General features: G+C 41.2%; 1 protein-coding gene across 4 annotated transcripts in view; it reads left to right on the forward strand.

The window, feature by feature from the left end:
- LOC147111092 (ERC protein 2) overlaps positions 1-23,159 on the forward strand; it is an 885,067-nt gene that overhangs the window by 851,269 nt on the left and 10,639 nt on the right. The window lies entirely within an intron of this gene.

A 23,159-nucleotide genomic window follows, 5' to 3' on the forward strand; every position in this document is an offset into this window, starting at 1 on the left:
ACCAGCAGTCCTTCTGATCATGGGTTGTTCTGCCGCAGCGATAGCACTTTTCTGCTCCATACGCCATTTCGTTAGCGCTGTATTCTTGTGGTTTCTGTTGTATTTCCGCAGCTCCCCGTGCTGCTGCTTCGTAGGATACTGCCACGCTGAAAGCCTGTTCTAGCGTCAGGTTCTTTTCCGAAAGTAGTCGTTTCTGGATTCCTTCACTCTGGAGCCCGCAGACAAACTTATCCCGTAAGGTGTCTGCCAGTCCTGCTCCGAACTGGCAGTGCTTCGATAACTTGCGTAGTTCCGTAAGATAGTCAGCATTGTTCTCATCTTTGTGCTGGTTTCTTTTATGGAACTTGAATCTTTCTGCTATCAGCAGCGGTGTAGGGTTTAGGTGTTCCTGTAAGATATTAACAATCTCTTCAAAACTTTTCTCCATTGGTTTAGCTGGGGTAATTAAATTCCGCAAAAGGCCGTACGTTCTCGCGCCCATCAAATTTAATAATACCGACGCCTTCTTTCCATTGGCCACCTCATTGGCATTGCAGTACACTTCAATTCTTTCCACATACGTGGTCCAGTCTTCTACCTCGTTGTCGAAAGCAGTGATACTGCCACTCTTCGGCATCTTGGGTGATTTAAAATGGCACCTCCCGCGCTTTTCCTTCTTCCCCAATGGAATAAAATGGCGCCTCCCGCGCTTTTCCTTCTTCCCCTTGCTGCCACGCTGCTCCTAGCGTTCTACAGGGTAATGGCGGCGACCCGCGGCTTCGGCGCGTCTCACTTTTCCTTCCCCTCGTTTTATTTTCTCTACGCTGCCCGGTTCTTGAGCACCGACCGCGCCCTGTGCGCTCCACCCTCTCTCTTTCCTCCCGACGACGCTGTGCGGCCCCTTTTGCAGAGCCGCTCGATCGAGCTCGAGCCCGCCGCAGTCCGGAAGGTTTGCTGGAACACCTTGACTGGGGAGCCAAGCCCAGCTCTCCACAGCCTCTCCTGCAATTCTCCGAACACCGATGGATCCTTGGGCGGTTGCCCGCGGTCGACGCCCGTTGCTCTGACTTTGACCTCGAAGAAGCTTCTTCTCAGGGAAAGATCCCCGTGAGGTGATGCAGTACTGTAGGTGAGTTCGAACCTGCTCGTCGCCAGTGTAGTGTCCGAGTATCAATAATACACGGACTGCAGGAGAACAATAAAACAGGTATTTACTGAACAGAGGGTAAACTTAAGACTGACGTACAGAAGCCTGCTATGGCTTTTTATACAGGTGTGGTCACTGCTGGTACTGCAGTATGAAATCAGTTCTTCTCTTAAAGGTACATACACAACAGTAAACTTTATATGCGACAAAGCACTACATTTAACTGTAAAGATATTCTTGAATTTTTTCTAAATTTGACAACTGCTTGCAGCAACGATAAAAGGAATATGTGAAAAACAATTTAAGCCAGGCCCTCAACCAGTGAAATGTTATTATACTCGCATATCCTTTCTACAGTGCGTCACTATCAATTTTTAGAATAAAATGACAGTGGATTTCCCTAACATGGTCAGTGCCAATCAGCATAGCTGAACTGACTTCCCTGCTGGTCCTTGTGCAAACCACATCAGCAGATCAATAGTTCTTGTTGCCAAACCCTCCTGGCATATACGGTTTCTATGCCCACCACCAAAAATAGATTAACTGGTCATTCATTCATTTGCTGTTTGTGCGCAAATTGGCTGCTGTGTTTGCCTACATAGTAATAGTGACTGCACTAAAAAAAAACTTGGTTATAAAGCACTCTGGGTGACATGAAAGGTGTTATAGAAATGCAAGTTTATGTGTTTGTTCTTTTAATAAAGTTATTTGCTTGACACACAAGCTTGGATTTTCATCTGGAATCAGCAAAGAACTTACTTGAGTCATTTATGTCTGCCTGATGCTATTTGTAGGTCAGAGCGTTTACTCTAAAACTCAAAATGGGGGATTTTAACTCCTTACGAAATAAGGTTTTTTTAGTAAGTAACATTGCTTGGTGAATTGTCTCAACATCAAAAATATATTTTAACAGTTGTCTCCAGTAGGATCATCCCACTTTTGGCACACCATAGGGCCCCTGTCACTATTCTGGATCCAGTATCCTCTCCAGTACTGCCCCTTCTGCTTACAGACTCTGGTACTTCTCTCCCCTCAACCCCAGTGCTGCCATACCCCATATTCACATTACTGCCAAACTCCAGGAATCTTTCAGTAAACTAAATCTCCATTCCATCCCCAAGTCCTAATGAACCTCTGTGCAATACTGCAACCCCCATGCTATTAAAGTACAACTCTCCCAATAACCACTCTAAAACCCCAGCAATACCTCCCTCCCCATTACTTTGAAACCTCATGTAGCTACATGTAATCTGCTATATGTTGCCTACCATCTTCCACTGTACCCTCTGCTTTTAAAAAGAGTAAGAAACAAAAATTAAATACATAGGTACAGGAAGCTTATTTCAGTTAATAGCACTCACACTTCTAAGTCGGAAGGTCATGGCAGGATTTTTCTTTACTGCCAAATGCAGTCCATTGCTAATTGGGTATTGCGAATGGGAGCAGTGTTTTGTGGAGCACTCCCTATTTATGATTTCATTGGAATGCAACTTAGTGAAATCAAACATAAAGCTGCAGTTTATAGTATTAACCATTGTAACAAGGACAAAAGAGAGAGACACAATGAGTAACCAAGCTGGGGTGTTACTAGGTTTTATGGAGTTGCAGAGGTAGACTTGTAGCTGTTTTGTACTGGAGCAATTGAAATAAAGTTTAAAATTTGCTATCAAGCACAGTTGTGACTATCTGAACACCAAATATAGAGTCTTGCCTCACAAGCACTTCCATTTATTCATTTTGTAAATAAAACATGTGTAACGTTTTCAGGGGCAGTTTTTGGTTTGACAAAGGAGGCTACTGTATAGCTGCAGCATTTCTTTCAAGCAGACTTGTAGATAGCTTGTACCATAAAGATGACTCTTCCTATGGGTGTGAAGATAACTACTGCATGAAACTTTTACACCAGTGAATTCTTCAAGCCACCACTGGCGACCTGTGCCTAATCAGTCAATCAGCTGTCCACAGATGCACCAAGCTAATGGCAGCTTGTTGCAGGCTCATCACTTTCCTAGTGAAACGTTGGCATTGGCTCATCAAGGCACAGAACTTTTCAAGGTTCCAGGGTTCCCAAGAGTTCAGAGAATAATTGATAGCACCCATATACTGCACAGACAGTTTAGGCTTGTCCTCCACTTCTTGATAATCAAGATACAATAGTCTATTGTAAATGTGTGTATATATAATAGCATATTTGTTCCTAGATGTTGGCAGATCCCAAGGTACATTCACTTTGGATGTTTATGCCTTTCAGGTCTCCTTGTTTTATATCTAAATTGTATTTTTCTAGAAATCCAGACACAGCAATCCTAAGGAAGCCTAGAATAAATCCAAGTCCTTACTTTTCTGGCGTGTTGTAGGATTGGGACTCCACATAGCATGATAAAATCTAGAAGCCTGAAATGATTTTTTTTTAATGGTTTCATAGCCCTATAGCATTGGTCAAATGTAAGAAATCACACAACACCAGGTTATAGTCCAACAGCTTTATTTGAAATCACAAGCTTTCGGAGCGCTGCTCCTTCGTCAGGTGAAGTGGAGAGATGCATAAAAACACAGCTTATATAGTCAGAGAACCTGACGAAGGAGCAGCGCTCCGAAAGCTTGTGATTTCAAATAAAGCTGTTGGACTATAACCTGGTGTTGTGTGATTTCTTACATTTGTCCACCCCAGTCCAACACCGGCATCTCCACACTATAGCATTGGTGGGAAGGTGTTGCAGATTAGGTTTCCCAAGGAAGCTTGGTGCATACATTCCAGAGAAACAGGAAGTTATGTTGCATGTAGCAACATTTTACATCTGTACAATGGCTACGTAAAGCAAATTATTGCTAATGAGAATCCATAAATTGTTTTTACTACATATAGTTATTCTCCTAAGCATAAATTCTATTGATAGTACTGATATGTCGCAGTGAATAAATCCAGCAAAATCTTAATTGCAAAATAAAATCACAATTTTCTCAACTTTTAATTTATTTCTGCTTCCTTTGTCCCTTGAGGACAAAGGATGTACTGCTGAGTTAAGTGTATTTGATGTTATGCAGATGTGCAGTTCAATGATGTCTCCACCCCCCACCCCCCAGGCAACAACAAAACATACATTTGTTAGGCCTGTTGCACAATGTCGATGACTTTACTGCAAATATAAATTGGTGCGAGTTTTCTCTCTCTTTTCCCCCCCCCCCCCTTCAGCAAAGTGCTCTTATAAGTACATTTGTCCTGTACCACAACTTTGGTTTAATGTTATTATTTACCTGGTACCTTGTAGTTCTAAATGTGTGTAACTATGATTATCTACAAGAAGGTTATTTGACATACTTTGAATGCTAAAGATCATAATGGGATGCAAAATGGTATTCAGAAGATTGCTATAATATGAATGTAAAAAGGCCATTATATATTGGAGTAACCACAAATTTAATGCTATATGTTTTTAATGTTATGTTTTGGAGCAACTTCAGGAATAAAGTTTAAACAATAAAATTTAAATCTATGAAGCTTTTGAATGTATTAAAAACAGAAATACATTTAGCTAAAACCTGCATTGTAATTTAGAGGTAATGACAGAGATTACCATTCATGTAGTCCACCCCACCATTCTGTGTGGTACTGTTTGCATTCTCTCGGCTTCTGTTTGCTCAGATGAAGAACATTATGTAATTAGTTGTGGGGTCTTTTCATATTATTTGAGAGATGTTTTTCATTTTAACTTCGAGCCCACTCCCTTCCTCAATTAACAATTGACTCAATCACCAAAATCTTTTCAGCTTGATTTGATTGTCAGACATTAGTTTTATCTGAATTGTGTAACGTTTCAAAGAGAAGGATATAAGGGATCAAGTTAGTAATGGTCAAATAAAGACAAAAATATTTTTCTCCTATCTAAAGCTTGCAGTGATTTGGGTCTATCTGAAAAGCAAACATCGTTCCTTTTACTTACAAGTTTCACAGATACTGTCATTTTTAAAGCGATCCTTTCCTGATACTGGAGGCTTGTCACTCTGTCACTCTCCATCGGCTGTAAAAACAATACTTAAATAATTCGAAGAATGTGGAAATGTGACGGTTTGAAGAATGTTATGAAAAGATTAGTTTAAAATAGGATCCAGAGGGAGTTAACAGTGGTAACTTACAGCTGTAACAGCGTACACAAACTAAAAGAATTATCTCCGAATCAAACTATTCCAACTTTTAGTCTCCTCGAAGTAAACGTCAGCACTGTTGGAGAAATGCAGATCAGCCATTCCCGAAATGTCAGCAAAAATTATACTCTGCTGTAACACTACATCATACCTCACGCAGTGATCTGAGACCGAGTAAACAAAAACTCAGGACTGCAATGCTGATTTTTAATTCTCGGATATATATTGCAGAATTCCATGCTGCTCAGAGGTCATTTTTATCTTGTTTGAGTAATAAAAAAATGAAAGAAGACAGCATAGCCTTTGATGTTGATCAACTCGCACTTTTGTTGGAGACTGGACACTGTCAGTAACACCCAAGTTAACAGTGACAGTAAAATCAGTAGAGAAGGAGGGCATTAATTTAACCCCTTAGGTAATCCATGTTGTAGTTTGTAGCCACTTAACTTCTAAATACATTATCAATTGATAAAGAGCTCTATGTAGAGCTCTTTATTAGTCCTGTCCAAAGCTAATAAAATTCAATTTTTACCACTTTGTTGCTTTCTAATTTCATAAATTAATCAGTTTTGAAACCTTGTTAATGCTATACAGTCTTAGTTTATTCCTTTCCTGGCGAGTACTTTAACCAGTCTGATTTTAGCAGAACAGATTTTTTTTGCAGAGGGTGTCACTTTTTTTTACCTGACACTGTAATCATGGAAGTACTGAGAACTCTTGAAGCTTGCAAAATATTTGCTCTTTGCGCCATATGACCTTTGTGCCTGTTGATGAATTTTAACAGCTGAATAATAACCAATAGAATTAAATTAACTACAGTTAGAGGCAGATAAAAGCCAATATTCCATTCATCTTTTTGATTACTTTTTGTACCTGTGCACTGTACCTGTGCACTAGCTTTTAGTGATTTGTGTACATGGACGCCTAAATCACCTTTGCTCCTCCCCAGCTTCTACTTTCTCACCATTATGAAAATATTCTGATTTATCTTTCTCAGATCCAGAGTGGATAACCTCACACTAACCCACATTGAACTCCATCTGCCATAGATTTGCCCACTCACTTAGTCTGTCTATGTCCCTTTGCAACTTCCCATCCACGCAACTTAACTGATCATCCGAATTTAGTGTCATCTGCAAACTTGGATATACAACTCTCTATTCCTTCATCCAAGTCATTAATATATATGGTGGAAAGCTGAGGCCCCAGTACAGATCCCCAGGGAACTCCACATGTTACATCCCGACAATCAGAGAACAAACCCTTTATCACTACTTTCTGTCTCCTACCTCCCAACCAATTAACAACCCATGTCATAAGGTTACCTCCAATTCTGTGCGCTCTTATTTTTGCTAATGATCTCTTGTGCAGAACTTTATGAAATACCTTCTGGAAGTCCATACAGACAACATCCATAGACACTTCCCTAGCCACCATGTTAGTGACCTCCTCAAAAAGTCCAACCATATTAATCAGACATGACTTACCCTTCACAAATCCATGTTTACTCTCTTTGTTCAGCTGATTCTTGTTCACGTGCTCAGTCACTCTTTCACTGATGATAGATTCCAGAAACTTCCCCACAGTTGATGTTAAGCTGAGAGGTCTGTAGTTTGCTGGTTTCTTCCTCCCTCACTTCTTAATAATAGTGACATTTGCAATTTTGCAATCCAATGGCATAATTCCTGAATGTAGGGTGCTTTGGAAAGTTTTGACTATTGCATCTCCAATTTCCTCAGCTACTTTTTTTTAATATCCTGTGGTGGAAAACATCCATTCCACCAGATCCTGAAAATGTGTGTCTCTTAAATCCCATTATTTTCTCCATTACCATTTTTTTTACTTCAATTAAATCCACTAAGTTCCTCCCCTCGACTTATTTTTGGGTTCCCTTGTACAATTCTCTTGTATTATTTGTCCTCTTCCTCCACTGTGGAAAAAAGATACAACGTATTCATTTAGCAAGTCTGCCATTTCCTTGTTACTCATTATAGTTTTGCCTACATTTGTCTCTAATGGGCCAACATTTCCCTTTACCACACTCACTCTTAATATATTCATAAAAATGTTTACTGTTAGCTTTGATATCACTTACGGTTTTTTCATATTCCCATTATGCACCTCATTAAAAAAACAAACAGATACAACGAAAGTATCGTTCTCCCAGTCCAATGGATTTTCACTTTTCTTTGCATTTGTGTAAACCTTTACTTTTAGCTTGATACTCATTTGTTGCCCATGCTTGCTTAATTACGCAAAATAAAAAGTGCCAAGTAACAACTAGCATTAGAGTCCAAAAAACAATTTGGATGTAATAAAAAAGTCACAAGTTATGTAAGGTTAGGTTTTGCAGGCGCAAATCAGAAAATTAGGCACCTGATCTCGCACATCTAATTTTTCAACTGGCTTTTTTGATGTATGGCTTCATTTTTACAATAAAATCCAATGGTAACTGGTCCCATGACAAATTTAATGCCATTGTGACTATATAATTGAGATAAGGAAGAGGAGTTTCAGTGACCCCTGAACCATTTTGGCCATACCCATTACTACCCCGGAATGGAACCTGAACATGTCAGAGTAGCTCTGTTTTTGCCAGATCCCCCTTCACAAGACACCTAGAAGAACAAGGGCAGCAGACGCATGGGAACACCATCACCTGCAAGTCACACACCATCCTGACTTGGAAATATATCGCCGTTCCTTCATCGTCGTTGGGTCAAAATCCTGGAACTCCCTACCCAACAGCACTATTGGGAGTACCTTCAGCACACGGATTGCAGCGGTTCACCATCTTCTCGAGGGCAATTAAGGATGGCTTTGCGAGAGACACCCGCATCCTGTGAATTAAGAAATTAAAAAAAGACAGGCTACCACAGAGTTGTATCATCTGTTCCACAATGACTTGTACACAACATCTGGATCAGGCCTGGCTCTAACCAAAGAATTACCAATTACCACAATATGAAGCTTTCATGGTACCACATCCTTCCAAGCCACCCCAAGAGACATCTGCCACAGCGGGCAGTCTGCAGTGCACACATGCATCAGGGAAGTGAAATATGCTAGGGCAAGATCTTCACTTTTCCTTGGAAAGGAGTCATTAGCTGGACAGGATGCATGGTTTTTGCCAAGTGACAAGGTTCCCCCAAGTGCAAAGAATCCACATGGGCATCGGGGCTCTTCAGATCAACCCTATGGCCTACATGAAGAGAGAGGATTTGCACTCAAGTAATGTTGGATTGGTATTTGACTAGGATGTCCCACATTTGACCAACTGTCTGCACTGAATTAGCTCATTTTAGCTGGGGTAGCAGTCGAGATGCTACAGTTAGCCTCAATGACCCTGGTTAATGATGGGGATATCAACTAGGGTTCCTACTCCAGATCACTAATGTGAACATTGGGTGAGGACTAAATTTGGCATGGCTATGATGTCTCCTGTGATTAAATAGCCTGTAATATTCACTGTCTTGGCTCTAGGCTCTCATTTTGGAAGGCCATGTTGCACCTTTGTGACACATATTCTACTGCATTTCTGTCCTAGTCACTGGTCTTCCCTGTCCGTGCCTTTCTGATTAGCAGTAATATGCAGTGCACACGGCATCTGTATATTAATTTAAATTGTGAGGACCCAATAATTCTTGGGGTAGCAATCTGTAGGCTGACGATAAACATGGCAGTATTTTATCCCAGCCCTTGACAGTCTGTTTAATTACTGCACAAAGCATGCAAGTTAGTGTACTGTTAAACCTCTCCACAAGCCTGTTTATTTCAAGTTGGTATGGGGTGGATCAACGTTGTTTTATTTGACACTGTTGTCACAAGTCAGTGACTAGTTGAGACATAAGATGAGTCTGACAAAGTCTCTTCTGCAAACCCAACTTGAGTAAACATTTCTAACGACCTGTCGTCAAGATATGTTCATAAATTGATGAGAATGCTGCCACATCTGGATGCCTAGACCCATGGTGAGGCTGCATCTGGGAGGATATTCACTAGACTGTAGCTTGGAGTATGGGCTGCCAAACATATATTAAATAGTAAATGGATAAGCGAACATTAAAAACGACACACTATAGTTTTGCAGTAATTGCAGTCTTAGTCATCCTTCCTCGGAAGATAGAAAATAAACAGTTGAGTCTGCTGTGCCAAACTTGAGCATAAGCTGAATGGGACACAAAGTTTCTGAATATTAACCTTTATGTAGGAGTTCGCTACAGTCCATCCATGGACTCTGTCCAGCTATCTTTAGCTCTCTGATAGCTTCAGATTGACTACTCAATTAGAACAATAGAGACTGAGAAATACGACTCAGAATTTGACTGGGACAAAGGAAATTTAAATATGCGTCACTTAAATGAAAAAAGAACTTAAATCAGATGCATGAGCAAACAAATTCCACAAAATGCTTGTACTTGAATTAAATCGCTTGCCCCCTCCCTCAAATATCTGACTCAGACAGAATTATTGTTCTCCAGGTACAAGGAAGAGGAAAATGGGGCAGAGAAAAGTTGTCAAATGTCCATCCCCATTGCACTGCTCTGGGTTTTGCTCCATCATTCCTTGCTGATGTAACTGCAGCAAATGTAAGCCCAGCATTGCTATAATGAGGCAGGAAGGGACCCCAAAGCAGGGGTGCCTGAAGATGCTTGCCACTAGGGTCTGACCCCGAGCCCCATGGACCCATTGCAGGCTGAAGATGCCTGGCAAGTGACTACATTTTTCCAGACCCCTCTCCTCCTTCCGAATGATCAGGTGCATGCCGGGCAATTCTGGCTGTGATTTGCCAGAGTAGGCAGGAAGCCCGGATGACAGTGGCCAGGAATGTAACCGTAGGCATCTTAGGCTGGTGCTGCACTGCGCTGGGATTTCTGGCCTGATTTTTAGTGCACGGCCCAGTCAGGGGCACATCGTTACCTGGAGTTTGCCCAGGCCAGGCAAATGGCCCAGGGAAAGACAATCGGTGGCAGCTGATCCTTTCAGGTGCAGCACATCTTGTGCACTGCCCAGCAGGCATCCAGAGAGAAAAATCTTCCCAATGTCTAAATTCTGGATTTTCTTTATTGAAACAAACTGAACAATTTTCTATGAGTAAGCCTGTTTTTGAAACCCACATGTACCATCAAAGAAAGAAGCCAATACCAGGATATGTCGTAAATAAAAATGTGTACTTTTTTCACACTCCACTTGCCCCAGTACACAGTGATGCAGAGTCGGCACATATTAAACTGGTAAACAGGATAAAGGCACATTTAAGAAGCAGTCATTATTTATCACTATGAATTTGCTTGTATTTTCACCACCCCTTCTGGTTGTCTCACCTCCCACCACTTTACCCCTGGGATATTGAAATTCCATCAGGATTTTCACCTTACAATTTCCAGATTTTCTTTCTTGCCAAACAACTTGTTATCCTTGAGCTGTAAGTTAGTAATGATTCTCAATCTCATCGGTCACACTATTCAGGGTATACGACAGACCGCCAAATGATGGAAAGGAAGTGGAGGGCAAATATATGAAATGAGTAAAAAAACACAAAACCATAATCATGGAGGATTTCAACTATCCTCAAATAAGCCAGCAGGAAGAGAAAGTGAAATTACAGACGGGGATGTTTCCAGTGTGTACAAAACTCTTTTCTGACTCAGTAGGTAAGAAGCCAAACAAGGGAGGAAGCACTGCTAGACCTAGTAATGGGAAATGAACTGGAGCAGATATGAGAAGTAAACATGGGGAAATATCTGGATTTCTTTAAAATGATGAAGGGGTTCGATAGGGAGACTGTGGAGAAACTGTTTCCACTTGTGTGTAAGTCTAGAACAAGGGGGCATACATTTAAGATAGTCACCAAGAGATCAAATAAAGAATTTAGGATGAATTTCTTTACACAGAGTGTGTTGAGAATGTGGAACTCACTGCTACATGGAGTGGTTGAAGCAGAGAGCATTTAAGGGGAGGTTTGATGCATACATGATGGAGAAGGGAATAGAGGGATATGGGGGCAGGGTGGGAAGAGATAATTAGTGGGAAGATTGAAATTATAGTGTGAAGTATAAACACTGGCATAGATCAGTTGGGCCAAATGGCCTGATTATGTGCTGTAGATTCTATGTAATCATTATTTTGTTCTTATCACTAATTTCTACCTCTACTGTTTTTGTTATCTATCCTAACAATTATTTATTTTTTCCTTATAACATCAGCCCTCTAATTATTTTTGCTCCAGTCCTTATCTATTTTCTGGTAGCAGTTATATTTCTATGATAGCGATACTTTGCTAACTGCTATTGCCTTTAGCTGCAGTAGTTTAGCAATGCTCCTTGCATTGGTACAATAGGATTTCAGCTTCTCCCTCCAACAATATTATCCCTGATTGCACCTTTTATTATATTTACATTTTTTTCATTACACTGAACAATGTTATTTCCTCTGTCATTTTGGTCTGCAATAACTATTTGCTCGTGTTCTATCTTTGCTCGCGTTATTAACCACTCCCCTCCAAATCTAGATTAAATTACTCCAATCTACTTTTTGTGAATTATGTCAACAGCTTAGTTTGTCATGTTGTTACGTGCAGAACATCCTTTCCATGTAAGATGCTTCTTCCCAAGAAAGCTCTTCAGTTGCCTGCAATGTCAGTTGCCTTCTATGTGCACCATTCCAATAACATCTTGTTTAAGTCAATTATTATGCTTATTCTTTGCTTGCAAATACTGAAAACAATTCATATATTACCTCAGCACCTTTTATTTTTTACTTACCCACAATATATGTATACTCCTTCTTTGGAAAACATTCTATAGCCTTTTAACATATTCTTTGTGGAGCACCTTATAAAACATACATCTCTTGCCATTGAGTGCCCTATCTGAATGTTTTATCCAGGGACATACAACCCTACTTCAAATGTACGATTTCAACCCAGCTGCTACCACTTTATTTGCTTAATTTATCTTTCCCTCTCCTTTTGGGTATTGGTTTCAACGTTATTTTCATTCACCTGAAATGCAGTATTGTGTGCTTATTGATAGTCACTGCAGCATTGTGTTCTGAGGGTGTATTCATCATTCTGGCCTCTAGCAACTTCTAGTGTTCCTTCAGGTTTTATTTTTGTTTTTCACTTCTTGATATTCAAGTCACTTTTAATTTCCAACTGATTGAATTGACTTTTTTTTCAACTGATTTCTCGGAAGTGTACATTAATTATATTTTAATAGCATTTTGATTGCTCGATACTTGTGGGAGGAGTGCACTGATATATCCAGGTTTCTTGGCATGTACTGGGAGCAATGCAGTCAAGGGATTGAGACACCTTGTTTGAACTTGGTTTCTGGGAATTAGTTGGATCTCGGGCTGGGAGGAAGGCCCTGCTTACTAGTCATCATAGCGGCTGGAGTCATTGTCCTTCATAGTCAGTAGGAGGATAGCTGTGCTGGGGGTGGTGGGAAGAGAGAACAGTTTGTGTTGATTGAGCCCCAGCCGCTCTGTATTTATCCAGTTCCAGACAGAGGCTGGGCAGCACTCATTCTGTTTGGGATATGTCTCGCATGTGTGTCATCCACATGTTTGTTTTGTAAGAAGTCACACAACACCAGGTTATAGTCCAACAGCTTTATTTGAAATAAAGCTGTTGGACTATAACCTGGTGTTGTGTGACTTCTTACATTTGTCCACCCCAGTCCAACTCCGGCATCTCCACACCATGTTTGTTTTGGGCAGGAGTGCACGTCGTCACAGAAAGAGGATGCACTTTCGTGCAGCTAATTGTGAGACTTATCCTAGCCTGCTCATTGTAGGGGACTCTCGGTGTCCAGTGGGTCGAGCAAGCACTGAACTGGATCCTCTGGAATTGCAAACTTCAGCATGGTCTTTCTGATCTCCTAAACTGCTGTCCAGAATGGCTGAGAAGAGGGATAACATTTCTGGATCGTGTTTGTGCTGCAGTACATGCAATGTATGAACTTGGCATTCGAGCATTTTCTGTAGGCGGTGGTGTGGGGGATCGATCTCTATACCTCTCGCCATACCTCCTCCCTTATTAGAGGGTCAGGGTCTTGTTTTCAAATTTCCCTCAGATATTGTGCCGTCTTTAGCCATAGAGATGAACATGGTGCACAAGGTGACAATCTGTCTACAGGATACTGCTGGGGATTGGAACAAGAGTTCAAGGGGGTTGGGTCATGCTGAACTCTGTGGACAATGGTATTGGTCATATATCTACACCTTAACCATTCAATTACATCAATGTTGATCTATACTTCAACTCCATTTAGTGGGCTTTGACCCATATCCCTTGATACCCTAACCTAATAAAAATCTTCCGACTCCAGTCTTGAAAATCTCAATTGACCCAACATCCCACTGCCTTTTGGGAAAGGAAATTACAGATTTCCACTACCCTTTCTGTTAAAAGGTGCTTTCTAATTTCACTCCTGAATAGCCGAGCTCTAAAGATTGTGACCCCTTGTTCTGGATTCCCCCACAAGAGGAAATTGCAACTGTGTATCTACCCTATTGAATCCTTTTATAATTTTATAAACAGCTCAATTAGATCACCCCTCAACTGTCTAAACTCAAGGAAATAAAAGCCACGTTTATGCAACCTGTCCTCACAATTTAACACTTTAAGCCTCAGTATAATTCTAATGAATCTGCACGGTACCATCTCCAAAGCCGATATATCCTTCCTGAGTTGTGGTGCCCAAAGTTGAGCACCGTACTCCAGATGGTGTACAGTCTATACCTGATAATACAGAAAAAGCTAAAAATGCTGATGTTTTGTAAGCTCAGCACTTATTCTGTACTATCATAAAATGTGTAAAGGCAGCATAGATTGACCTATATATCAAGTTCGAAATTTTGCAAGGGTACTCTCCTGGCATGGAATTCCCGTAGAAGAGAGGGGGCCACAACATTGTAGCCCAATTTTCCAATCCATAATTTCCATTAATGAGGCTCCACACCAGGAGCGGAACCTTGCAAAATTACCTGATGGCGCTTTTTTACAGTTGGTGGATGATTTTTCCCATTTAGCAGTCATAGCAAATAGTGCTGCCGTCGAGGGTATTGGCACTTTGTGTCTGAGTGGCGTAGGGACTTCTGCAGTACTACTCGGCATGCAATTGTCCAATATCTCGGAGGGCTGGAAATAAGGAACCCACCGATGGTGCTCGGGTCAGGAAGCAGGCTGGTGACCAATTCTATTAACAGCCAGTCATCTGATTCTTTTTCTTTCTACGGCATTGTTACCAGTGGCAGGATTAAGAGCAGATGGAAGCTGATCTTAGCCCATCAGCATAGGAATGCAGATGGACCTATGATTGTAGTCTGTGTTTGTTGCCCTCCTCACACCCACCCCCAGCCCCAGGAACTATATACGAGAAATAATTTGTATATTTTTTAAAAGGTAGATTTCTGCTCTGTTGGCCTTCCTCATCATCTCTTATGATGCCTGATAAAAATGACTGCCTCATGTATGAATATTAAAAAGAAATTCATTGGTGATGTAAAAATTAAAATTGTTAAGCAACTACGATATATCTTCCTACGATAAAAGCTGCCAGATTGTCATAGCTATCAAACTTATTCACTAATGTCCTTCAGGGAAGGGAACCTGCCACTCCCACCCAGTCTGACCTACACGTGACATGAGTCCAGACTATGTGGTTGACTCTTATTGTCCTTTGAAGTGGCCTAGCGAGCCACTTAATTGCAGGATAAGTAGGGATGGGCAATATAGATGGTTTAGTTTGTGCGCCCACATCCCATGAAAATACATTTTTTTAAAAAGCTTCCAATAAATCCATGATCTCTCCCAAAATAAGCTGACAGCCCTATTTTTTTGTAAAATATTTGTTAAATGGCTTCTACTACATATTGGAGCCAAAGCTATTTTGGAAGGAAAGAAGGTGTAGATGTTTAACGTTTGGAGTTTGATGCTTTGTGTTATAGGGTTAAATGTTAGAAATCTCAAATCCTCATCATTGTAAGTAAAAGTTTTGATAAAGTAGCTTCGTTATGGAGAAAATCAATTCCTTATAAAGTGGGAGCAGGAATATGTTTCTCACACTTCGTCTTTCTGTTAGATTAATGTGGTAATGATTATAATTTTTAGACTTCAACTTTATTAGTTGAATGTATAGGAGAAAAACTTCAAAAGTATGGTACTGTATCTCCTCAGGCAGTTAACTGTAAAGGTTTTAATTGCCACATTTAAGGTGCTTGGCCAAGATTGCAAGTAACAATTTACCACATTCCTGAAGGTTTTTACAGAAAATATTTAAATTTAATAGCTTTTAATTGTTACAACCAAAAGCTAAGTTTTATATTTTGGCGTGAGAAGGAAGGGGTTCAGTGTTTGTTATGTAGCCTCTCTTCCGTTTCATAAACTTGTAGGATGACGTTTCACAAAAATATATTGTTGAAAATGTGTTCAGTCACTTAACCATGTTGAAAACACATTGAAGTAGTTGCTCCCACATTGCTGCTTTAATAGGCTCAATGATCACAACTCTCAGACTCTAAAACATGTCAGCAGAGAGAAGGCATAGCTCATTTGCACTTAGCAGTTAAAGCTGTGTCATTGTAAGTTACACTTTTGGCAGCTCAGCATCAAGCTGGCCAGTCCATTTGAAGATGCAGCTCGTATATTGTGACCATCTTTAGCCACAAAAGCCCCAGCAGGAGTTGAGTAAAGTAGACAAGCCACAGGCAAGGGCAAATAGAGCATAACAACTTCCTAATAAGATTCCTGCCATTTGATTGGAAATTTGGCAGAGCATGGCTGGCTGTGTGTATAGGGTCACAAATGCAACAGTATTCGCATCTTGGGCTTCCTGTCTGCACTTGCTTTTGCCCTAGGGCAGTGCCTGCTGTTGAAGAGAGAACCTCAGCCGCTCCCAGATGGCAGACAGGCACACTATGTTATTAAAAACCAGAGATTCTGAAACCTTGATGTTCTAGTAGACTCCTAATTAGTCCCTTGCATAAGGGTAAATGGCATGCCACGTTAATAAGAAAAAAGTCTTGGCCAACTATTTATTACCAAGTCTCCTCATTTACTAATTTTCAAACTGTGCTGGCAGCTTGATGAATCAGAACAGCAATTTAGCATCTTTTTTTCATTTAGCCTTTATATTTGTTACATTGTCATTGTGTTAAGACAGTTTAAAGAAAAAAAGCTAGGGGAAGTTTATAATTCCTGGTACACTTAAAGATGTTTTACTGATTAACTTTTTATGTGAAACTTTTATGAAAAGCAGTTTCAGGTGACACGGGGTGCATTTTGATGGACTGCAGTTACATGAAAGCTGGACTTTTCACATGCACATGGCCCAGCCTTGTTAAAATACCAATTGTGTCAAGTCACGAAATGAAGCATGTTTGCTCTCATTAGTCTGAGGAGTGCAGACACAGATTTTAATGCTCTTTTCGGTATTTGCTGTGGTTGCTTATTGTGTAGGGGTTCTGGAAACAAACAGCAGATGCTTTTGTTTCTTTTCAGGTTGCTGTCCTTTATGGTGTGAACGAGAGGCAGTGAAGGGAAGTTTGTGGCTCGTTTTATGAATTGTATGTTGTGGTGAAACGATGTTTGGGATCAAAAATTCAGCAAAAAAAAATGTCACTAAGAACATTGCTTATACAAAAACAAAGTAAATTTGGCTAAAAGCACTATTTAACTTTTTACGTGTTAAGATACGTGGATGCTATGAAAGCAGGACTTTTTTTTAATACATTTGTCCTGTCCCACAAGCAAACTAGATGATCTTCAGCTTGCATTGTTCTGTAGTTGTCTAGTGTTTAACTCCCTATGGTTGAATCTTTCACAAATATTAGGTGAAGATGGGTAAGATTTAGCCAAATACATATTACATTAATGTTGAATTCTTTGATTTGCTTAGGTGGTATTAAACCCAGGTACCCTAACTAAGCTGTGCAATAGTTCCGTTTTTAACACATTAAAGGCTTGTTGCTTTTCTCCCATAGTTGCTGCTTCCAGATTGAGGAAAAGCAGAAAGAGTGGAAATGTCTTTTATACTGACTTATACTTTCCTCTTAGCTGAAAACGACATTTGGCAGGGAGTAATCCTCTTATGAAATATCAGGAATGCACTTACTTGCCATGGCCCTCCCAGCAGAAGATGGGCCAAAAAACTCCACTTCAGTCTTGCCACATAGATATGCCTCCCTAAACCTAAACCCCTGATCAGTACTCCCCACCCGCCCCCCTGCCAAATATCGGTTTTACAGGACCACCTTAGTGGTTTGGTCTGCTTTCAAAACCTCAGTACTCTTATAATTCCTTTCCCCCATACCCTGTACAAAATCACTCATTTAAAATTGTGCTCCATGTCCTTGCTCTAGCTAAGCATTTGGAAGATTGATGGTTTTGTATCACTTTGACTTGATTTGCATTATTAGAATTTTAGTATCCTTAGCAACCAATGTCTGGATTTTTGACACAGTAGCACATAGAGTTGAAAAATAGTAACAATGGTATTTAACAATTCTGAATGAATGAAGTGCTAGATGGTAAATGTGCTCGTGCTGTGAGGGAGTACTTAAAGTAGCTGGATTAAGCAATTGCAACTAACAAAACTTATGAGGCCAAAAAATAAAAACTTTCTTTGGCTCTGATTCTTCAAAGTGACCCAATTGGAGCAGAGAATTATAAGTGTGCTAATTGTGGCAATTCCCAAGGCAAACGTCTGGAATATTATAAAGCCTAAAATAAAAGGGTAATTCTGTTTTTAAAAAAATGTTCAAAATAGCGCACAGACATACAAAATAGACAAGGAAAATCCATCTGACCCATCAAGCCTATGTGCACTATCAACCCGTCCCCTGCCCCCCATCAACCCGTCCCCTGCCCCCCATCAACCCGTCCCCTGCCCCCCATCAACCCGTCTCCTGACCCCCATCAACCCGTCCCCTGCCCCCCAAGTCGTATAGTCTCCTGGAAGAGGCAACAAACCACACAGCCATGACTTTATGTTTCTTCTTGAATATAATTCTGTCTTGTTGAATGTATATTCAGAAATGAAAAGGAATATTGCTAGACTAATTCTTCTGGACACTTAGGGGTAGATTTTCCCGAACCTGTCGGGAAGAAGGCAGGACTTCCCCTTTCGGGTTTTTGACCCGCCTACTTCGACGTCCGGCCAATCCGCGCGATTTTCCCTTGATTGACCTTGTTGAGCCCACCCAGCGGGCTCAGCAGGCCAATTAAGGGCCACCCGGCAACCGGTGACATCACAGACTGAAATTTCATCTGTCAAGAGTTGTTGACAGATGAAATATCAGTGTTTCACAGCTGTTTGAAGCTGTCAAACACTAACACTCTGAGTTCTAACATGAGTCCTTCTGCACAGACTCAGTTAGAACTCTTACCGGCACTCAAAGCTGAAGGCTGTCACTTTTGACAGTTCGTAGCCATTCAGCTTTCAGTTCCGGCTGAGTGATGCGCTCCCGATGGCTACAGGAAGAAAGGCTGTGAAGGTAAGTACAGGTAAGTAAAAGTTCTTTACACACTTTAGGCACACCAAACACACTTACCTTTACACTCATGCACCCATCACTCACCCGAGCGCCGACATCGCGACCCCTCCAACTCCTTCAACCCGACGGCCCGCCTGCTCTAACCTAGCGTGGTTTGGAGCCATCGGGAAACCCACACAAAACCCCTCAAAATAGGGATTAGGCTAAAAACTGCCTGTTAACAGGCAGTTAATTGGCACTAATCCCTTCCCACCTGGTTTCGGCGGGTTCCAGTGCGGGGCGGGTACCCGCCACCCTTGAAACTTACGTGGGGCGGGGTTTTGGGCGGGATGGTGTCGGGACCCCCAAATTCGGGATTTCCCCCCCCCCCCCCCCCCCCCCCCCACACGCCTGAAACCCCACCTGACGGCTCCACGAAAATCTAGCCCTTAGTAGCCAATGCACTGCATATGTGATGCAGAGGCAATCACCTCCTTTCCCTTTACTCCCTTCATATTCTGAAAGTGATGACTCATGCTGGCATATGATTTCAGCAGCCCCTTGACAGCTTGCCCAAGTAGCCATTGTTCATCTGTTAAACCTAAACACTGAGTGGCATGAAGGTATTTGATTGGGGAAGAAGGCATTTTGGCTAAGCCAAACCTTCCCCCAACCATTCTTCCAGGAGGTGTCACTGGATAGTGATAATGGGCAGGAACCCTGGCCAATATTCCTTGTTTCCAAAAGCAAAATACTGCGGATGCTGGAAATCTGAAATAAAAACAGAAAATGCTGGAAATACTCAGCAGGTCAGGCAGCATCTGTGGAGAGAGAAACAGAGTTAATGGGCCAGAACTTCGGGTCCCCACGGGTGAGTACGCACTGGGTACTCACCCGTAGGCCCAACGAAAGTGCCGGTTTCGTGCATGCACTGCACATGCGCGGGAAACTGGAACTTCCGTTCCCTTTAAGGAAGTGGTTCACAGGTTGAATGCATGCACCAGAGAGGCAGTGCCTGGAACTTCCGGTTTTTTTGCAGGTTTTTCCGGGAGGGTAAGTCTCCAGGAGCTATGCTTGTAAAAAGCAGTCGCAAGGCCTGCTTTTAACAAGGTAAGTGGTGAATTAAGTAAAATTAAAACATTTTTCCCACAGGTTTATTATTTTTAAATACTTTAAAGAAAGGTAAGTTTACTTTTAGCCCCGTTAGAAACTGTAATTGATTTTTTCAAAAATTTAAATTATTGTTTAAAAGTTATTTTATGTAATTTATAGTTATTTAAAAAATATGATTTTTTAAACATTTATTTTAAGTTTTAGTGATGTTTTGGGGCTGAATTGTATTCATAGATTTGACAGGCCTTCCTGTTAAATCTATGAATACAGATTCCCTGCTACCATTGGCTCTCCATGGCCCACGTGATCCAAGGGGACGCTTCAAACTAACTGCGCCCCTGGGATACGCAAGCACTACGCGCCGGCAGTTGGAGCAGGCCCAGGATCGGAATCCCACGCGGGCCCACAGCACAACGGCCGGCGCGCTAGGTAAGTGCAGGTCGGAGGCTTGCACCCGCGGGAAGCCTCCGACCCAAATTTCTGGGCCTATGATAGTTTCAGGTCGATGACCCTTTGTCAGAACAGAATTTCCTTGTTTCCAGCTTGGTGATATCAAGCTCTGCACAGTTCAGAGATTCAAACCAGGATGTTCCTCATCTATTTGGCTCACTACCACCCATTTACCCATCAAACGATCAATGATCTCTACATTTTGCATTTTAATCTGGTTTATTTTAATGTAGAAGTGAATTTTGCTGTGATCACGCTATTAAAAGCCTGAATATTAGTTGAAATTCAGCCAAGCAAGATGTTGAACATATCTAAAACAGGTTAATGGTACTGTGGTTTACATCTTTTCACCCAAGAGACATTTTAGGAATTTCCATTTTCAGTGGGATTTGGTAAACCACTTGGGGAATTTTTATTGTTTTCAGAGGGATTTGATTGACCACTTTTGGGTTGGAAAGGGCTAGTCATGGATTTGAACTTTGGCAGAAGGCAAAATATGTATGTAGTCATCCCGCTGCAAACTATGTGGCAGTGCTCCCATTAGTATTAAAACCATATGTTGTCTTCTGTCAAGGTGCATTGAAAAGCAAAACAAGTTAAATCATTTGATTCTTTAGTCATCATAAATTGAGATGCAATAACTATTATAAACTATTTACAAAATCTAAAAGAGAAGTATCAAAAACAATGTCTAAATATGTGTACCTACAACTCGTAGCTTAATCAACCATTCACGTGTGATCTTATCTGGGAAATAAAAACGAATCAGATAAATGAGGAGTGGGCTGCTTAGGACTTACAAAAAGTATTTGTGGGTTCAACTTTTCTAGTTCAAATACAGAGCTGACTCAATGGGCGTGATGTGATGCAGTATTTATTATACATCTGATTGGGTCAACAGGTTACTTAAATGTTCAATTATACTGCTTGCATAAATAAAAATGCAACCTTCTGATTTTTCCAGTTGAATTGCTTGTCTTACCTGGACACAAGGAAGAAATGTATCTTAAATTCTGCATTAAATGCAGATAACCTTTCCCCACTACAGACAGGCACATTGACTTTCCCTTAATCCACAAATTTTGTCGGCAGCTTTGGAAACAACATTAAAAAAGCTTCAGAAGCTCAGTATTTATTGAGACAAAAGTAACCAATGTGGGCATTGCATTTCAGGGTTTTTAATCTGCTGGTTTTCTTAGATTCAGGATCTTAGACCACGCCCATAGGCAAGCCCTGTAGCCCAGAGTGATCCTTTACTTCCCATATCGGCCCAGTGATTGAATGGGAAAACCATATTACAGTCTTTTGGTTTACTGGCTATATCATATGCTCTCATGTGATCTTTTTCGACTCCGGAAGGCAGTAGAATAAATTTCACTGGATCATAGCTCCGGCTGTAAACTGCCAAAGGGATTGGATTGGATTTCCCGTAGTCATAGGCTTAATAACCCTCCTCAGAAGATAGAAAATAACTAATAGTTGCATCCACTGCACAAAACTGCAATGTAAACTGGACTGGACACAAGGGGGTTGAAATTTGTCTTGGGAGGTAGTGCAGAACGGGCGGTATCGCATCGTCCGCCTGTTATAAGCCAGCCCAATATTCAGCTCTATTGAAGTCAATGGAACTGAATGTCGGGCGAGGCGTAAAGCGGGTGGCTGATGCAATACCGCCCATTTTGTGCAACAGCCCAAAACAAATTTTTACCCCATGGCCTTGAATATTACCCTTTACTTCATGATTTATTACTTCCTGCCCACAAGGTTTCTGCGGCCTATTTCTCTGTCACTGATAACTTCAGAAGGATGCTTAAATTTCAGCAAGACAGGCTGAGAATTTTTTTTTTAAATGACAGGGACAAAGGAAACTTAATTGTTTCTCTTGAACTCAAAAAGAGCCTCCAATCAAACGTTTGTACATAGGAAACTGACGAGATGCTTGTATTTGAATGGACTGGCTTTATCACTTCCTCGGGTACCTGAACTAACATGACTGGAAGGCTGTTTCCAGTGGGGTTCCGCAAGGTTCGGTACTAAGTCCCTTGCTTTTTGTGGTATATATCATTGTAGGGGACATGATTAAGAAGTTTGCAGATGATACAAAAATTGGCCGTGTGGTTGATGTAAACTGCAGGAAGATATCGATGGACTGGTGAGGGGGGCAGAAAAATGGCAAATGGAATTCAACCCGGAGAAGAGTCAGTAATGCATTTGGGGAGGACTAACAAGAAAGGGAATACACATAAATGGTAGGATACTGAGAAGTGTAGAGGGACCTTGGAGTGTGTGTCCACAGATCCCTGAAGATAGCAGAACAGGTAGAATAGGTATCTAAGGGGGCATACAGAATACTTTCCTTTATTAGTCGATGCATAGAATATAAGAGCAGTATAAAACACTAGTTAGACCACAGCTAGAGTACTGCATACAGTTCTGGTCACCACATTACAGGAAATATATGACTGCACTAGAGAGGGTACAGAGGAGATTTACGAGGATGTTGGCAGTACTAGAGCATTTTAGCTATGAGGAAAGATTGGATAGGCTGGGGTTGTTTTCTTTGGAACAGTGGAGGCTAAGGGGAGACTTAATTGAGGTGTATAAAATTATGAGGGGCCTAGATAGAGTGGATAGGAGGGACCTATTTCCCTTAGCAGAGAGGACAATAACTAGGGGTCATAGATTTAAAGTCATTGGTAGAAGGATTAGAGGGGAGTTGAGAACTTTTTTCACCCAGAGGGTGGTGGGGATTTGCAACTCACTGCCTGAAAGGGTGGTAGAGGCAGAAACCCTCATCGCATTTAAAAAGTACTTGGATATGCACTTGAAGTGCCGTGGCCTACAAGGC

This window comes from Somniosus microcephalus, chromosome 11 (assembly GCF_052327205.1).
Source record: "Somniosus microcephalus isolate GS21.2 chromosome 11, FLI_Smic_1.0, whole genome shotgun sequence".
In the NCBI taxonomy this organism is placed as follows: domain Eukaryota; kingdom Metazoa; phylum Chordata; class Chondrichthyes; order Squaliformes; family Somniosidae; genus Somniosus; species Somniosus microcephalus.